Consider the following 17,096-nt stretch of genomic DNA (forward strand, 5'->3'; position numbering starts at 1 on the left):
AGTAAATTATTGCTATTATTGTTATTACCACTATGTAAAAAGCCCTCCCGGGAAAGCTTGCATAACAATGTAACAGGAATACATAGGAAGAGTCTGCCTAATGGTCCATTCAGCTCAATATTGTCTACACTGATTGGCAGCAGCTTCCCAGGGTTTCAGGTAGGGAGCATTTCCAGCCCGACCTGGAGATGCAAGGGATCGACTGAACCTGGGACCTTCTGCATACAAAGCAAATGCTCTACCACTGAGCTACAATCCTTAGGTATCATCAGACTATAAAAATACAATATCAGTAACGTGCTGTCACTTAGGACAGTAGTTAGAAAGATCTCAAAGTTCACCACCAAACTGTCCACAAAATTTCCATAAGGGTGTTCATGCTAGCCTGCTTCAACAAAAATAAGACTCCTTAAAGGTAAATGCTACAATCCTGCACATTTTTGCCTGGGAGCAAATGCCACTGAACTCGGGAGCTTACTTCTGAGCAGACATACATAGGATTGCACTGTAACAAATTTATTATGGCATAATATTTTTTGTGGACAATATCTGACCACGTGTATTGCCCACTTACATTTGATTACATGGATTGCGGTCCACAAATGTGGATGCCATAATAAACTGCAGTCCATAAAATATCTCTGTGTGGCCATCTTTTACCCAGAGGATGAGACTGAATGAAAGGAGAACTTATTTATGATGAGGAGAGCTGCTGTGGTTTATATGAAATAGAAACTGCATTTATGAGCGAAATACCAATATTGATGTTTCCAGAGACATTTCTAAAGTGCGAGAGATTAACGCCTTCCAGATCAATAGGAATATATGCAGCGTCGGGGCTTTGCTCTGTCAAGTTGTGGTGTGTGGATTTGAAAGCAAACAGGAAAGGTGGCCAGACATATTTGCCCTCGTTTCTCCCACCTCCCACTTCCAGAACAGTTAAAGAGCTTAGCCATGTTGCCCCTGCAAAGCATACCCCCAGCCACATTCCCTCTCATCATCTACACAGACAAAGCTCTGTATCAGACACATTTGTGGAATAGGCTGCATATCCACCACACTTTTAAAGCATAGCCTGAAAGAATCCAAGGAATTGTAGTTTGATAAGTGTGCTGGGAATTGTAGGTTTGTGGTGGGTAAACTACACTTCCCAAGATTCTTTTTGGGGGAGTGCTGTGCTTTAGATGTATGGCTTGTACTCAACCACAGATGGAGAAGGGTCCTTGTATGTGGGTGGAGAAAAGTAGGCTTCCTAATAACAGAAAGCAGGACAATTAATATATAATGTAATGCAAAAGCTATACAAAAATCACAATATACTGTTATCAAAAACAGTTCATTTGTAGGGGGAGGGGACCCCAAACCTTGTACTCATTCATAGTTTATTAGCCCTCACAATACCACATCAAGGCTGGTAACAATGAGCTGGACATCAGATCTGCTTTGTATGCTCTGTCGTTTTCCATGATTAATTCTTTCTCAAAAACCATGTCAAGCTATTAATGAGCTGTGTTCCAAATCTGCTTTTGATATTCCATACGTCTCCTTTCCTGTGGCTCCACTTCAACATAGAATACTTTGTTATATTAATTAGTCTCCTATTTATTGCCAGCTAGCTCCCTGCTTTGTTAATTCTGGTTTATAGCCTAGGGAACCCTATTTTTCGCTACCGTTATTTCCTTTCAAAGGAAAGGGAATGCCTTGCCTGAGAAGTCTGTCGAAGAAAACAGGATGCGGATCAAGACAGATTAAGGATGAAGACAAACAGACATGGCTCGAGTGGCGCACTCATTGTGGTTCCATGCTCACCCTTTACTGACAGATGGGCAAATTTCCAAACTGAATCAAACTGTTTCCCCCAAATTATAGGAGAAACTGGCTGCACAGTGTTCCTATTGGTTGGCCCTTGCGGCAATCACAAATCCAACCCACCCACCCAACAAAACAATGTTTTTAAGGGCTCGTCCAAGCTTTACTTGCCCCATGCCTAGAAAGCATTGGGCTAAGTGATTTTCTGTTTATCACACTACTTTCTCAGGGAAAACCCACTCTTTACCACTGAATTGGGTCAAACATCAGTCTGCATGGCTCCCAACTGATGCTCTGATTCAGTGGTAAAGAGCAAGTTTTGCGGGGGGAAAGAAGTGAGGCAAACAGATGCGTGGATGAGCCTAATTCACCCACCCCTAATGGACTGGCTTTTTTTTAAATGCATGTTCAAGTGGGTGAACATTCCAACACCAATTAAAACAAGGCTCATGAAAGCCAAAAGCCTACCCAGATATTGGGGATGGAGTGGAAAACCATGCCTGAGTCGCAACCAAGTACATACAGTGGAACCTCGGGTTACGTACCGTCCTCCTTACAAACGCTTCGGGTAATGAGCTCCGCTAACCTGTAAATAGAAGCTCCTGGTTGCGAACTTTGCCCCGGGATGCGAGTAGAAGTTGCACAGCGGTGGCGCAGCAGCAGCGGGAGGCCCCATTAGCAAAAGCGCGCCTCATGTTAAGAACGGTTTCGGGTTAAGAACAGGCCTCCGGAATGAATTCAGTCCATAACTGGAGGTACCACTGTATGTGAAACAGCCACAGAAGTCAGAGCCAAGCAGAGATTGCCCCACAGCCAAAAAACCTGCAGCAGTTCTTGGGGGGGAAAGTACATTTGTCTTTATCCTAAGGCAGATAAGAACTTGCAGTCAGCAGGGAAATCAAGGAAACATAAAGCACAAACCAATTCCTACAACCTCACTGAGGGAATTTTCCCCCTAGTAGATATGAGTACATTTATTATACTTTACAGCAGAGTGTGGGGGGAAGGCAACATTTTTGGCCATTCTTGGCCAACCCTCCAGGAGAAAGTATGCCAGCGGTGGGTGTGCCCACTCACACTGCTGGGTGCACACACAATGGACACTGGCACAAACCTCTCTAGCACTTAATGCATTTTTAATTTTTTAATTTTTGCTGCCACAAGCAAAATCGGTGAGGTCTTAGGTGGGTAGGGGTTTAGGAAAAACTGCTACAAAGACCAGACTGAGCACTCAAAGTGGTGGGTTTTTTTCAGGGGGTACTCAAGGGTACCAGCACCTCTTTTTGTTGTTGTTAAAAAGTGTGGCACTTACTGTAACAACTTCATGGTGAGTACTGGCACCTATTTTTCGGAGGGGGGGGAGAGAAGCACTGGTTACCCCTTGCTCTAGATTTAAATGCCTGGCCTTGAGGGGAACAGAGAAGGGCCTATTCACCCCTAAGACTGTTGCATTCTCAAATAAATCAATAAATTGTGTGCTTACTTGGTAATAGCACTCTGCAGATGTTCAGGGACATTTTTCCCTTTATTATTATTTCCCAGGATCCAGTGTTGGGGCATTGCATTGGAAATAACTTCTGCAAGTAAGCTATTGCAAGAACTGGCTCAGAGCCAGCCCTCTGGGGACAACTGTTCTCCAGGACTTGCTAGGGATGCTTTTTCACTTAAGCCTGGATGTGAAAGGGCTGATCTTGCTTAATGGAGATGGACAAATACAGTTGGACATAACTCAGGGGTGGAGCATCTGCTTTGAATGGAAATGGTCCCCAGTGCAATTGCCGATACCTTTGGTTAGGTCTGGGAAAGGCTCCTGCCTGAAACCATGAGGGCTACTGTCTGTACTGAATTAGATGGACCAATGTTCTGACTTGGTGCTAGAAAGCTTTCTATGTTCCCAATAATGAACTGCCCCACCAACCCCAGTCTACATTTCCCATATTCCTACCTACCACCAGCCCAAGGAGTGGCACTACCTGCCAGCGTCTGCCCCCTTATTCTCAGTGTTGCTGTTTCAGAACACAGCAGGGAGAAGGATGGGGGCTAAACTAGAACCAGTTGGTTTGTACCTGTCATTACTCTGGCTCCACCTACTGTTGACCTCCCTATCTTACACCCTACTAACCCCAACAGGTACCAGCAACTACTACAGTGCACACTGGGGTTTCCCCGTTTCCTGCCATTTGTAATTCGTTTGTACAAGGCACCATATATCACACTGATTTGTATTTGTGTTTGATAGCAGCACCTATCCCTTTTCTTTCTTCCAACCTCTCTCCACCCGGTCTCCAGTTAGTAAACTCAGTGATATAAACAGAAAGTCAGTGTGTAGATTTGGGAGGTGGGCTAGATAGGTTTTTTGATCTTGTCTAGCTTTATGATTCTGCATTTGAGGGCTTGAGTCCTGGCATTGGGGTGGGTGAGTGGGTGGGGAGAAGGATTACAGCCTTGGTGAGATCCCTGATCAAATTAAGCCCTCTGGAGAAAGGCATCCTGATTCACAAAGAATCAAGAAGGAATGAAGATCAACGTTTTCTCTTCTGGCTTTCCCCGAACTGACACCACAAGGGAGGGAGGGAAGGAGTGGGGAAGAAGAAAAAGAGGAGGAGGAGCTGAATTCATTTTCTTATGTCTCAGAGATGGGCCTGTGGGTAAGACTGACAGCTTTAATCTTCTCTTTTCTCTTCACTGCCTTCGTTTTCTTGCCCTCTTTTTCACTGGGGATAAAATAGGATTAGAAGTTGCTGTGAAATCTCGCAAAAAAAGGGAAGAAAAGGGCTGTTGGCGGGATGGACCAGGAAAGCACAAGCAAGCTTCACATTGTTGATTGCAACAACATCTGCAGAATGGATAATGTGGGTGAGGGTGGTTGGCTCCCTAATATTCAGGTTTCTCTAGGGGGCAGGGAGGGGTTCACTACCACCCTACTGCTGTGCCAAGAAGGGTGCAAGCAGATCCACTAGACTAGTCAGGATGCTTGGCATTTCTGTGCATGTTTAATTACTTCGGACCTAGCAGTACAGTGCCTGGGTTAAATTTAAACCCTGGACTGAACTGATGGGGGAAACCCATTCTGTAGATGGTTAGGTACAGTATTCACTTCCTTCAAATGGCCTGACAAGGATCCCCACTCCACAAAGGTTCACAGCCACACCATACTTGTAAAGCACTCGAACAACCCAAATAATCCTGGGAACTGTAGTTTGTTAAGAGTGCTGGGAATTGTAGCTCTGTGAGGGGTCTCATCTGCATTTTATTAAGTGTCTCCAGTGCTCCATCTAAGTCACGGTCCATAACCTCCAAAGCTCTATATACAGCTTGAACTCTGACCAGATGAGTCTTTTTTCTTCCCTTTGTCCAGTTGCAGCCTTGGAAATTGATTATGTATTCCTTACTATAATGGTATTTATATATTTGTCTTGATTTATCATGTTGTAGATGTATTGTGTTATGGAGTACGTAGGTGTTGTATGTTATAATCCACCCTAGGTCTTCTGACAAAGGATGATATACATACATAATCACAATCTCCCCAGCTCACCCCCACAACTGTGGCACCCTGCCATTTTAAACAATAAGCACCTATCTGGCTCTCAATCTACATGGATAGATAGACAGGCAGGCAGGCAGGCAAGAAGGCAGGCAGGCAGATAAGCATCAATTTGATGGGTGGGAGAGGAGTACTTTTGGCACAAAGGAAGGGGTCCCTCTTCTCATCCTCTACATTCCAGCTGTGTCTTCCTTGCCCCTGTGCTCAGAATTTTTCCTCTCCTGCTCCCATGAGCAGCTCGCATCCTGCATCCTGCATTGAGGAGCGTGTTCCTGTTAGCACCAAGGGCAGTGAATTATGTCACCACATAAGGTGACTGAGCAGGAGGGAAATGGCAGCAACAGCACCTCTAGCAGGGACACCCTTAGGGCGTAGTCAGCAACTGATTCATAGGAAGGGTAGTCTAAGGAGAGGAGGAGGGCAGTGTCAGTCAGTCCAACTGCTGCAGACACTACTACTTTCCTACACTTCACTTGCTTGCTTGCTTGTTTCTCTATTTGGAGGTAAGTTTTTTTATCCAGATCTTCAGCCAAAAAAAAAAAAAAAAAGGCTGCCAGATATATATTTGCAAATAAGATCACATCCACACCATGTGTTGAAAGCAGTCTTATTCACATTAGCAGTCATGGAGAATCCTGGGAACTGTTATTTGTTAAAGGTGCTGGGAATGGTAGGTCTGTGAGTTCAGCACCCTTAACAAAGTACAGTTCCCAAGATTCTTGGGGGATGGGGATCCATGCCTATTAAAGTGGTATAAAAGTGAATCGTAGAATTGTAGATTTGGAAGAGATCCCAAGGGTCATTTAGTTCAACCCCCTGCAATGCAGGTATGTCAACTAACGCATCCATGACAGATGGCCATCCAATCTCTGCTTAATACAGGCTTTCAATATGTGGTATAGATGTGATCTATTATGCAATATATATTGCATCACTGAGTTCAAAATGTGTTCTGCCAGCCCTGCTGCATTTGGAGCAACACTTGCTCATTTTGCTGAGTGCGGCCATCGACGTCTGTCTCAAAGCCTTACCCTGAAGGCACCATGGCTACCTAGACCATTTTCATCAGTGATGCCCTGAATTGCTTCCGGTCTCTGGCACACCCATCTCTCAAGGTAAAAAGGGGGAGATTTGCACTTACTTGTTCTGACTCCTGGCCCTGAAGCCCTTCCCCTCTCCCTATTGACCTTGCTACTTGATCCAGGGTGAAATCTAAAGCCATAAAACCCAGGATAGAGACTGTTAACATCTTCACTCATGCCAGGCACATCCACAAATATATGCTAAAAGCAAACTCATTACAATGCTTCATAATAACTACCATGCTTGAAGGTTTGTGCTTGTAGATGTATATCTTTATCATACTGTGTTGTGCTTGTAGATTTATATCTTTCTTATGTTAGGGTGTTTGTAAATTCTTAATCCAGCAATCTTCTATTTTGCTTAGCTTGCTGGTACAGGAGTTGGCATCCTGGAAGGTCTTGCTTGGGAAAATATTGCTTAGGTTTTGAAAAGCTGCCCTGAAGTTGCTGGCAAAAGAGGAGCCAAAGTATTTCAAGGAGCTTGGATTTGCTACATAGCCGCTCAGGCTTTTGAAAGCTTACCTTAATTAATTAATGACCAAGCTTAGAAAACTTTTGTGAACATGAAAGCAATTGAAAGGAACATCTCCATCTATGGGATCATATCCTAAAGTGGAAAGGAAGGACACTGGCCTTCTTGTGAATATAGGTAACTTTAATATGCAAGATGGCAAAGAGCAATTTCTCACTTGCAGGATAGCCCCTGCGTTCTACCAAGTTTGTTTTATCCAGCTCCTGAAAACGAATGCAGAATTAGAGGTTTTCTCAATGAAGTCTTTCTAAATGATCAGTGCATAGGTCAAGAAATATGTAGCTGTTGCTCCTTTGTGATGTGAGCTGCATGCATCTTCGCATACTTTTGCTTCAAGGATACTGCAAGGATTCCTTAGCCCTCAAAAGGAAACATATTGTTCTGAGGAGAATTCAATTATTTCTCTAACTGGTGGAGACATTGCAACATGGGATGCTGTGTTGAATACTAGGGTTTGCACACATGTCACAGGCACCTATTGAACAGTGCCTGTGGCATCGCCAGTGACATAACTCTCCATACCTTGTGCCCGTGATTGGCTTGAAAAGAAGTGGGTCTGAAGCTGACCAGAGCCCTATTCCCACTTTACTCATGTGTGGGGTATTAGTGTGCATACTTTGAAGTAGGACCACACTTTTAGACCCACCCTTGACACCATGTATTCTCCTGCTACAACCGTGTGTTATGTGCAGTTGTCTGTAGAGAACCCTGAGGGTGCAATCTCCTGTTGACATTTAGGAGCTCTGCATGAGCTCTGTTGACATTTAGGAGCTCTGCATCCAGTTTTGGAGGAATCCAGGTTGTATGGAGCCCCCCTACATGAACAATTGCACACAACATGTGCTGCTGCAGAGAGAAGATACACTAGGGGCAAGACGAAAACTGTAGCCCAGCTCCAAGGTAAACATGGCAATGCTCTACATGTGAATAATGTGAGAACAGGGCTTTTGTCTCAAGACAAAGTGTGGAGAAGCTCCTTGACAGCTTCAATGCCAACAGTCTGAAACAGGATTAGCTAACTTGGAGACCTCTAGATGTTGGTAGACTACAACTCACATCATCCTTGATCATTGGTTATGCTGGCAAGAGTTGATGGGGATTGCAGGGCATGACTCTGGTCTAAGGCCTGATCTACACACACAACAGAATGAGGCTCTAACTGCTTAAAATAAGCATACTAAGGCTCAAGCTTACTTAGAAGTTGTACTCCTGAAATTAAGATCTATAGAGGCTGCACAGTAGCGGCACAGGACACTCAGTACATTCTTAGAAACACTCTTGACATATTATCTCTACATGTGTTCCTGAGCTAAACAGGTTCTGGTGCTATACATCACTGAAACTCAAAATATTACCTCATACATTTCCCCCCTCACCAAAAAACAAAATTTAAAAAATCATTTGCTCATCCTCTCTTCTCCCCAAACATGGTGAGGAGAGATTAATATTCCAATTAGAAATGCAATATCAATGGAGGAGATTCACATATACATGTGGAAGTGGAAGTTTTCAGCAGTGTGGACTGACTAGCACCTGCCTACAAGCCTCTAAGATGCCCTACCAAAGGACCTTTCAGTTTTCATCCAGATCAGATGGGTTCAGACCATTCACCCACAGGACAGTTCCTGGCATTTCAAAATTGATCGCCTGCTGTTTGCAGACAAATTAGAAGGGTAATCGACGAGCAAAAGGAATGCCAATGAGCTCAGCATAAACACTCAGCTCTTTTCAGGCCTGGATAAATCCGTTCACAACCCATTTCTGCTGAAATATTTTTAAGCCAAGGTGGTTCCATTCACTTCAATGGAACGCTGGTGTTTTAAAGATCAAGAGCTTTGGCTCAACTGGGTTGTGGATGGGCTGGATGGGTGTTAATCAGGACCAGCAAAAGATGTTTTGGTGCCTGTCAAATGGCCCCACCCATAGGGTGCGTACAGCGGATAATTTTCCCCCTGCAAGCCTCCAAGTTCTATTATCCTTTTTTGCAGCTCCCAGGAAAACTGTTTCCAGAAGGAAGTGCTCTACAGGCCAGAACTGTCTCCTGTCTCACTGTCAATAACAGTGTTTAAAACCTCCTAGCTGGGTGGATCATGGTACCCTGCTTCATGGTAGGGGCTGCTTCAAGAATGAAAGTGGATCTCTTATTTGTATAACCAATGGACTTTAGGGCTGGGATTTGGACAGGAAGATCATCAAGCAGCATTGTCTTTGTAGACCTTGCTTAACTTTTCTTCCCTAAGTAGCATTACACCTCCATACTGATTTGTTTGCTGATTTGGAATCCCTCCCATCTGGGAGATCCCTGCATCTGCCAAAACGGAAGGGTGAAATTCAGTCCCAGACTCTTCAGAGGCAGATATCAGAAGCAGAATTTAGTTCCACACCTCCTGTATTCCATAGAGGTATGCAGAGGTTAAGACACAGACGCTTAGCAATGCGAACTGAAATGGACACCATCTTCTTAGCCCTTCATCCATAGCATTCCTTCTCTCCCACCAATAGTTCTGTGAATATATTAATGCCAAAATAAATCTTTCACCTGCTCTAATCCTCCCCAGAATCCACCACTGCCGATTGTGCTGTCAGTCACATGTTATAAGTTTTGTATTTGATATCTGGCATTCTCCATTCAAGAACTGACATTTGACAGAAGGTAGCTGTGCTGTCATTTCAATACACCTCTATCAAACTGCTTCCCTAATTGGCAGGTGAAAGCTGAGTTTTAGGAGGCTAAAAGACTGAGGCCTGGAGGAACTGCAATTCCCCTACATCTTTGCTGTATGAAAAATCACAATTCTAAAGTAACACATTGGGGGGGGGCATAGCCTTTCTAGGATGTCTGAGCATTGGGGCAAAGTACAATAAAACACAGTTCTACAACACTGAGAAATTAGCCAGTCTAGGAATCCTGTGAGGCCCATACTCTATGGCAAAAGCCTCAGGTATGTGCAGTGCATGTGATGCCTGCATTTTTTTCCCTCATTATGCACTTTGGGTGCCCTTTATCCCTAAAGTGCAAGGTCTGGAGCAAAGAAGAGTCTTTCACAAGTGGCACAAATCATAAGAATTCTAAGGTGTCAGAAATAAAATGAATGTTCATAAGTGCACAAGGTAAACACACAGACATAAGTACCTGAACCACGTGTCTGAAACAGTACAGGAGAGCAATCCTCAAAGGGTTTCAACAGATAATTGGACACTGCTATCCCAATAGCCTATTGAGGGTGAAAGAGGAGAGTGCAAAATATGGTCTGAAGCTCAACATCAAAAAAACGAAGATCATGGCCACTGGTCCCATCACCTCCTGGCAAATAGAAGGGGAAGAAATGGAGGCAGTGAGAGATTTTACTTTCTTGGGCTCCATGATCACTGCAGATGGTGACAGCAGCCACGAAATTAAAAGACGCCTGCTTCTTGGGAGAAAAGCAATGACAAACCTAGACAGCATCTTAAAAAGTAGAGAGATCACCTTGCCAACAAAGGTCCGTATAGTAAATGCTATGGTTTTCCCAGTAGTGATGTATGGAAGTGAGAGCTGGACCATAAAGAAGGCTGATCGCCGAAGAATTGATGCTTTTGAATTATGGTTCTGGAGGAGACTCTTGAGAGTCCCATGGACTGCAAGAAGAACAAACCTATCCATTCTTAAGGAAATCAGCCCCGAGTGCTCACTGGAAGGACAGATCGTGAAGCTGAGGCTCCAATACTTCGGCTACCTCATGAGAAGAGAAGACTCCCTGGAAAAGACCCTGATGTTGGGAAAGATGGAGGGCACAAGGAGAAGGGGACGACAGAGGACGAGATGGTTGGATAGTGTTCTCGAAGCTACCAGCATGAGTTTGACCAAACTGCGGGAGGCAGTGGAAGACAGAAGTGCCTGGCATGCTCTGGTCCATGGGGTCACGAAGAGTCAGACACGACTAAATGACTAAACAACAACAACATCCCAATAGCCATCCCTGAGCAACCAGACTCCATTCCCTAAGGGCCAAACTACCAATGAAATTATTCTTACAATCAGCAGCTTTGTGAAAAGTTTTCAAAAAAGTAAACAGCAAGGGAGGTGTATGGGTGTGCATGTGGGTATGGGTGGCTGTGCATTCTGAATCTTGACCATAATAGAGGACAGAACGGGGGGAGCATTGCCACCATTGTCATGATTTCAGTCCAGTGCTGGGTATTGTCCATCATCCCACCTGCTATTTATATTAGGAGCAAAGACCCTCATTGAGCCTCAGGAGAGCAGGCAATCCTACTACCTCTGTACTTTCAATAGCTAACGTGGCAGTAAACAAAGTTCAACAGGAACAGGTTTTTCCATGCATGGAGAGGCAGCCACCCCTACTGAATTTCTGCCTTTTACTCAGCTATAAATGAGACAGAAGCCGTACTGAAGGGAAAGATGGTAACCTGCCTGAGTACGCTTTGACCAATCAGTCTCTCACAACAGCCATATCCCACTTTGCAAAGTTGTTAATGAAAGTAAAGAACAGAACGGCACTTTGTGTGTGGAAGAATGCCGAGGAACTTGTAAAAACAATTTATTATATGTTCCTCATTTCTGTTGCTTCTATCCCATAGCCACAGCAGGAGGCTCTTTAATTACAGGGATTAAAGTCATCGCTGAGAACGCAACTGCTAATCAAACACTAAACAATATTAATGAGCCTGGCAAGATGCCCAGAATGCGGTTTAAACTGAAGGGTAGTGGGGCAGTTTCTACCAGGGGGCCTGGAATCAAACATGGCAGCTGAATGAACTGGCTTCCTGTCTCTGTGAGTACTCTGTGTGGGAAACTGTAGTCAAATATAACTAGCAAGCTTAGGGCTAGTTAATGCATGAAGGGGTTAAGACCACAGAATTGTATTCCTAGACTCAGGTCATGACCCCTCACCTCTGATGAAGAAGGAAGTGAAGCTTCTTTCTTCATTCTCTTCCACAATATGAAACTACTCAGGCAACATGCCTGGGCTTGACTGCTTCAAACCCAGACTGTGTGGTCAAAAATATTTTTCTGTATTTTGTAAACTCAATATTTCTACCTGTTTTCTTCTTGCTGCTACATGGAATAATGCATCAATCGGACCTTTGCAGTTTGTAAGTACAGCAAAGCATTTAAAGTTACTAAATGGTGTGGTCTATACATTGCAGGAGGGATAGAAGGGAAGTGGTGTAAGTAGACTGGAATGGGATATTTGAAAAGTCTAACAGCCTATTATTCTCATACTTCTATGGACCCTCTCTTGCTGCAGTGTGTTTAGCCCCAAGCTTTGGATCTAGGGATCCAGCCAATTCTTTTATTAATTACCCCACATGGGTGATCTATATCTGTTTTTCTCCCCACACTCCGTTCATCGACTCTTATAACTGTATTGTAAATCTAAGACCTGCCCAATGGTGTTGCATTTATGGGATTGTGATACTTCAGAACCCAGGAATGTATATTTGGAATGTTCTCTCATGTTTAAAAAAACAACAGCAAACCCAGTCCTTCACACATATGAACAATTAGCATGGGGGAAGGCTAACCTACAACCCTTATTCCTGAAATGTTAGCATTCTGTGAGCAGGGAATTTTTACTGTGTGGAGGAACCAAATGTGCAGAACCCATTCATTCTCTGAAATGGTATCACCCCAACAGAAAGGTTGTATGTACCATGTGCTCTTTCTGAACATGTAGCTTGACCTTAAGACTTGCTGTGCCAGGGAATAGAAACAGGGGCTTGATTTTCCACAAATGCATCTCTTTGATTTTGAAATTAAATGTATTATATTTGCTTTACTTTTATCATGGGGTCCAACGGGGACTTGTGGGCTAATAGGAAGAGGCCAAGAAATCAAACCCCCATTTTTGATATTAACAAATGATGGCAGGCTGGCAGGATCTTTGAGCAGCCGTCTCCTGGTATCAACAAGGTCTTGTTCCTTGCATCTGCACTGTTTTGCCTGTTTTATTCTACCTTGAATTGTGCAGGGGAAGGAAGCAGGGGTAAGGGGATGAAAGCTGTAAGGTGGATCTTAACATGAACCTGGGCTTCTCTTTCCCCTAAAACCCATCCATGTTGCAACTCTATCCTAGAAACATGAAAACTTTCTACAGACCAGAGTGTCTCTAAGTATGTTCTGTCTTTCTTTCATTGTGGTCAACCATATGACCAATTTGCCTACTGTACTTAGGAGAGATGCATCTAACCCAGGGCTGGCTAACCTGTGGTCCTCTAGATGTCGTTGGACTACAACTCCCATCATCCTTGACCACTGGCTATGCTGGCTGGGGCTAATGGAGTCTGACACCTGTTCTAGCCCCAGGAGGGTGTGTGTGTGAGAGAGAGAGAATCAGGACTGAACCCCATCACCGCCTTTAGAAATTAAATAGTGCTGTGCAGTAGGAAAGGTGATTGGGCTGTTTAAAAACTGTGCAGCACATTCTCTCCTTGCTGTGCAATCAGGAGGTATCTTGTTCAAGCCCTGAGGTGAATTCACAGCAAACCAATTCAGCCAAGTGCCATTATTTCAGATTTGCAGCGCAGACCATGCCAGGTTCCTACATGTCCCTCTGCAACACTTGGGCCTTCTGACCACAAACATCCTTTAGTTCGCTTGTAGAGCTGGGAGGGATTAAAGGAGATAAGAATGTAAGAACTGCTGTGCTGGAGGAATCAAAAGCTCCATCTAACCCAGCACGCAGTCCCCAGCAGTGGCCAGTCACGAGCCAATGAGAAGTTCACAAGAAAAGCCTGATGGAGAAAACCACTCTCTTTCCCACCCCCATTTATCCTGAGCATCTGTTCATCAGAAGTATTCAGCCTCTGAGCCTGGACAGTCTATTCTTAGCTATTATGGCTAATAGCTATTACTAGACATATCCTACATGAATCTGTCCAATCCTTTTAAAAGCCATCTGTGCTTATGGCAATGAATGCTGCAACTTTGTTGTGTGTTGCGTGGGTGGGGGGGAAATATTGCCTTTTGTTTGTCCTGTACCTGCTGCCAATCCGTATCACTGGAAGGCTTTGAGTTTTAGCACTTTAAGAGAGACTTTCACTTTTGAGGACGGAGTGGCCAGACTCTAAATGAGGCCATACCACAGACTTACATAATCACAACTAATACTTGTCTTTTTATTTTGAGTTCCTTCCCTAATCTTTCATACTGAAATGGATTTGCCTTTTGAACAGCTGCAGCGTCCAGAGCTAATGTTCCTGGTAAGATTTTTACAGTGGCCACCTCTGCTCCCACACTGCCTCTGCTCTGCTTTAATATTTATGCCACCAGGGGTGCATTCAGACATGGCGAATATTATGTTAGTCTTCCTGATTTTAATGCCAGTGGTTCTGTCCTGTTCCTTTCACACTGCCCGTACCTGTTGCATTATGGAGCTGTGGCTTTCTGACCAACACATTGGCATGTCACACTAAATTTAATTCACACCAAAGGACATCGTTGGACAACATCCTTACTCCCTCACCCTTTCCACTTCTGTTTCCCCATGATTCACCCATGAAAACAGAATCATATGCTGGTATACCACATCATATTTCATCTATTTACTTCTGAAATTTTCTGAGTGGATAGGGTTGCAAGCAGATTATTTCTGGAAACTATTAACACGGAATGAGTGCTAAGCTTCAACTATATTCCACTATATTTTCAGCTTTTACATTGTGTGAAAGCTAAAATATAATACAGAAATTTTCAGTTAGTAAAACAGAATAAATTACCATGTGAATGCAGCTGAACGATCTTTAAATGTATGGTGTGGACATTGGCAGATTGGGTGAGATTTTGCAGGACCCAGGTAAAAGTTGCACAGTTCAGCTTTCTGGGAATTTATCATTTTTTAAATCAGAGGCTCTGCACACGCCAGGCACATTCAAAGCACACACAGCCAAGAATTCTGGGAACTGCACTTTTGTAAGAATAATTTCATTGGTAGTTTGGCCCTTAGGGAATGGAGTCTGGTTGCTCAGGGATGGCTATTGGGATGTTGTTGTTGTTTAGTCATTTAGTTGTGTCCGACTCTTCGTGACCCCGTGGACCAGAGCACGCCAGGCACTTCTGTCTTCCACTGCCTCCCGCAGTTTAGTCAAACTCATGCTGGTAGCTTCGAGAACACTGTCCATCTTGTCCTCTGTCGTCCCCTTCTCCTTGTGCCCTCCATCTTTCCCAACATCAGGGTCTTTTCCAGGGAGTCTTCTCTTCTCATGAGGTGGCCAAAGTACTGGAGTCTCAGCTTCAGGATCTGTCCTTCCAGTGAACACTCAGGGCTGATTTCCTTAAGAATGGATAGGTTTGATCTTCTTGCAGTCCATGGGACTCTCAAGAGTCTCCTCCAGCACCATAATTCAAAAGCACTTTACAAAACTGCACTTTACAGACTTACAATTCCCAGAATCCTTAGGAAGCTACAATTCCCTGGCTTCATGGCAGGTGGGGAGCTTGAATGTGCTTTCAAAGTATGGTGTATATGTGGCCAAAGATCAAACGCAGATCAAATTTTGAAACCATGTGAGTTGTTGTTCAAATTTGCGTAATTGCAAGAATTAGCTTTGTTGTTACCATATTTGGACTACCTTGTTGCAAAACAATGATTTATTTAAAAATCCACATATTGTATATTTACAAGGATTTGCAATGGTTTAAAGCAGCAACTTCAGCACCCCTGCATCCTGCACAAAACTTAGCACATATTCGGCACAGTATGAATGCTAACTAGGCACATGGGAAACCTAATGAAGAATGCTATTCTGCAGGTCCCTTTGCTTATTCTGAGTGGTGGGCTTCAACAGGAAAATCCAGTTACCATTCTGAAGTTGCACAAGGTTTGGCTTGCATGCCAGCTTATTAATTATCAATTTCTCACTGTCAAATGACCCCCTTTCACACATGTGCGTTTTGTTCACAGTTGCAGCACATCATGGGTTTTGTTGTTCTGAGGCTGCGTAAGCAGTCAGCTGTCCTCAGACTTGTGTGTTTTGGTGATGACAAGATCACCCTGTGAGAAGAAACAGGAAAGGAAGGCAGGCAAAAAGTACCTCCTGCTTCAGTGGTACTGTCCTGTCCCTGTGGGAAAGAGCAGGAGAGTGAGGGAGGTGAGTGAAGAAGACAAAAGAGCCAGCAGAGGGGTCATCACAGTCTGCTCTTGCTTCAGTTGACTGTCCCCTTTCCCCACAGGACCATCTCCCAGCAACTGCCCTGTGCAAAGGAATATCAGGTGTGGGCTTCTGTTCCAGTGGGACTAATTTTTTTTGAAGGTGTGTGGTTCTTGGTTTATCCGTTTTATTTATTAAATCTTCCAAGTCTGAGAGTGGGATAAAAGCCTATTAAATAAATAAACAAACAAATATAGATTTACACAATAAAGCATTAAAACATCATGGGATCGGTTGCTTTGGCTCCTGGACAGGCATATATAGCTTTCACAAGAATGTAGATGGTTAGGCACAAGAGAGTTGGAATATCACGAGTTCCCTGCAGATTTCTTAGGAATACATAATTCATGTTCATGTAAGTGTGATTCATTGAAAGCACTGTGGAACTGAGGCATCAATACCAGAATTTTTGGATCAACATTCAGAAGTGAAGAGTTTCAGTATTCAACCAGGCAGGTGTGAGGGTGGAAGGTTCTAAATTATGAGAACAAACTAAAAGAAGTAATAGGAAGAGAGCAGTCTTGACATGAAATTGGAATGGCATTTGACCAATGTATAGTTGAACAATGGGGTTAGGGAACAAAGTTGCCCAGCATCTCTTTCCAACCACTGAGACAAGTCCTAATAAACATTATACCCAAAATGGGACTTTTGAGAAACACGAGGAAAGCAGCAGCATGTTTGGAAGAACCCCAAAGTTTGCAGAAGCAGAAAAATACTGACGAGACAAAAATCCCACCCCTTCTCCAAACAGCCCAATACAAACTGAATATGCTCAATATCCATGGAAGGACTGTTGGCATATGATAAAAAAGAAAACCACTGGGGAAATGGAACGGAATACCCTGAAAGAAGGTGTGACTAGCTGGCTGGCTTGAACACCCAAAAGAACTCCATACTGCAACCATTTGTTCCAGGTCCCATTAGTAATTGTTCCTATATTGCAGATGGAGGCTGAGAGAACAACTTGAAC

General features: G+C 43.8%; 1 protein-coding gene and 1 long non-coding RNA gene across 5 annotated transcripts in view; both read right to left on the bottom strand.

The window, feature by feature from the left end:
- Window positions 1–17,096, bottom strand: part of LOC310747836 (acid-sensing ion channel 2) — a 381,589-nt gene that overhangs the window by 238,943 nt on the left and 125,550 nt on the right. The gene's annotated exons all lie outside the window — the stretch shown is intronic.
- LOC310748163 lies at window positions 4,416–7,394 on the bottom strand. 2 transcript variants are annotated; one of them, XR_014541144.1, is made up of 3 exons: window positions 7,128–7,394; window positions 6,498–6,568; window positions 4,416–4,523 (listed from the first exon to the last, which is right to left on the bottom strand). It is a non-coding gene; the product is annotated as an uncharacterized lncRNA (long non-coding RNA). The 2 variants fall into 2 exon arrangements; XR_014541145.1 differs by lacking the exon at window positions 7,128–7,394 and adding an exon at window positions 6,678–7,104.

The sequence above is a fragment of the Podarcis filfolensis genome, assembly GCF_964270895.1.
Source record: "Podarcis filfolensis genome assembly, chromosome: 13".
NCBI lineage: Eukaryota > Metazoa > Chordata > Lepidosauria > Squamata > Lacertidae > Podarcis > Podarcis filfolensis.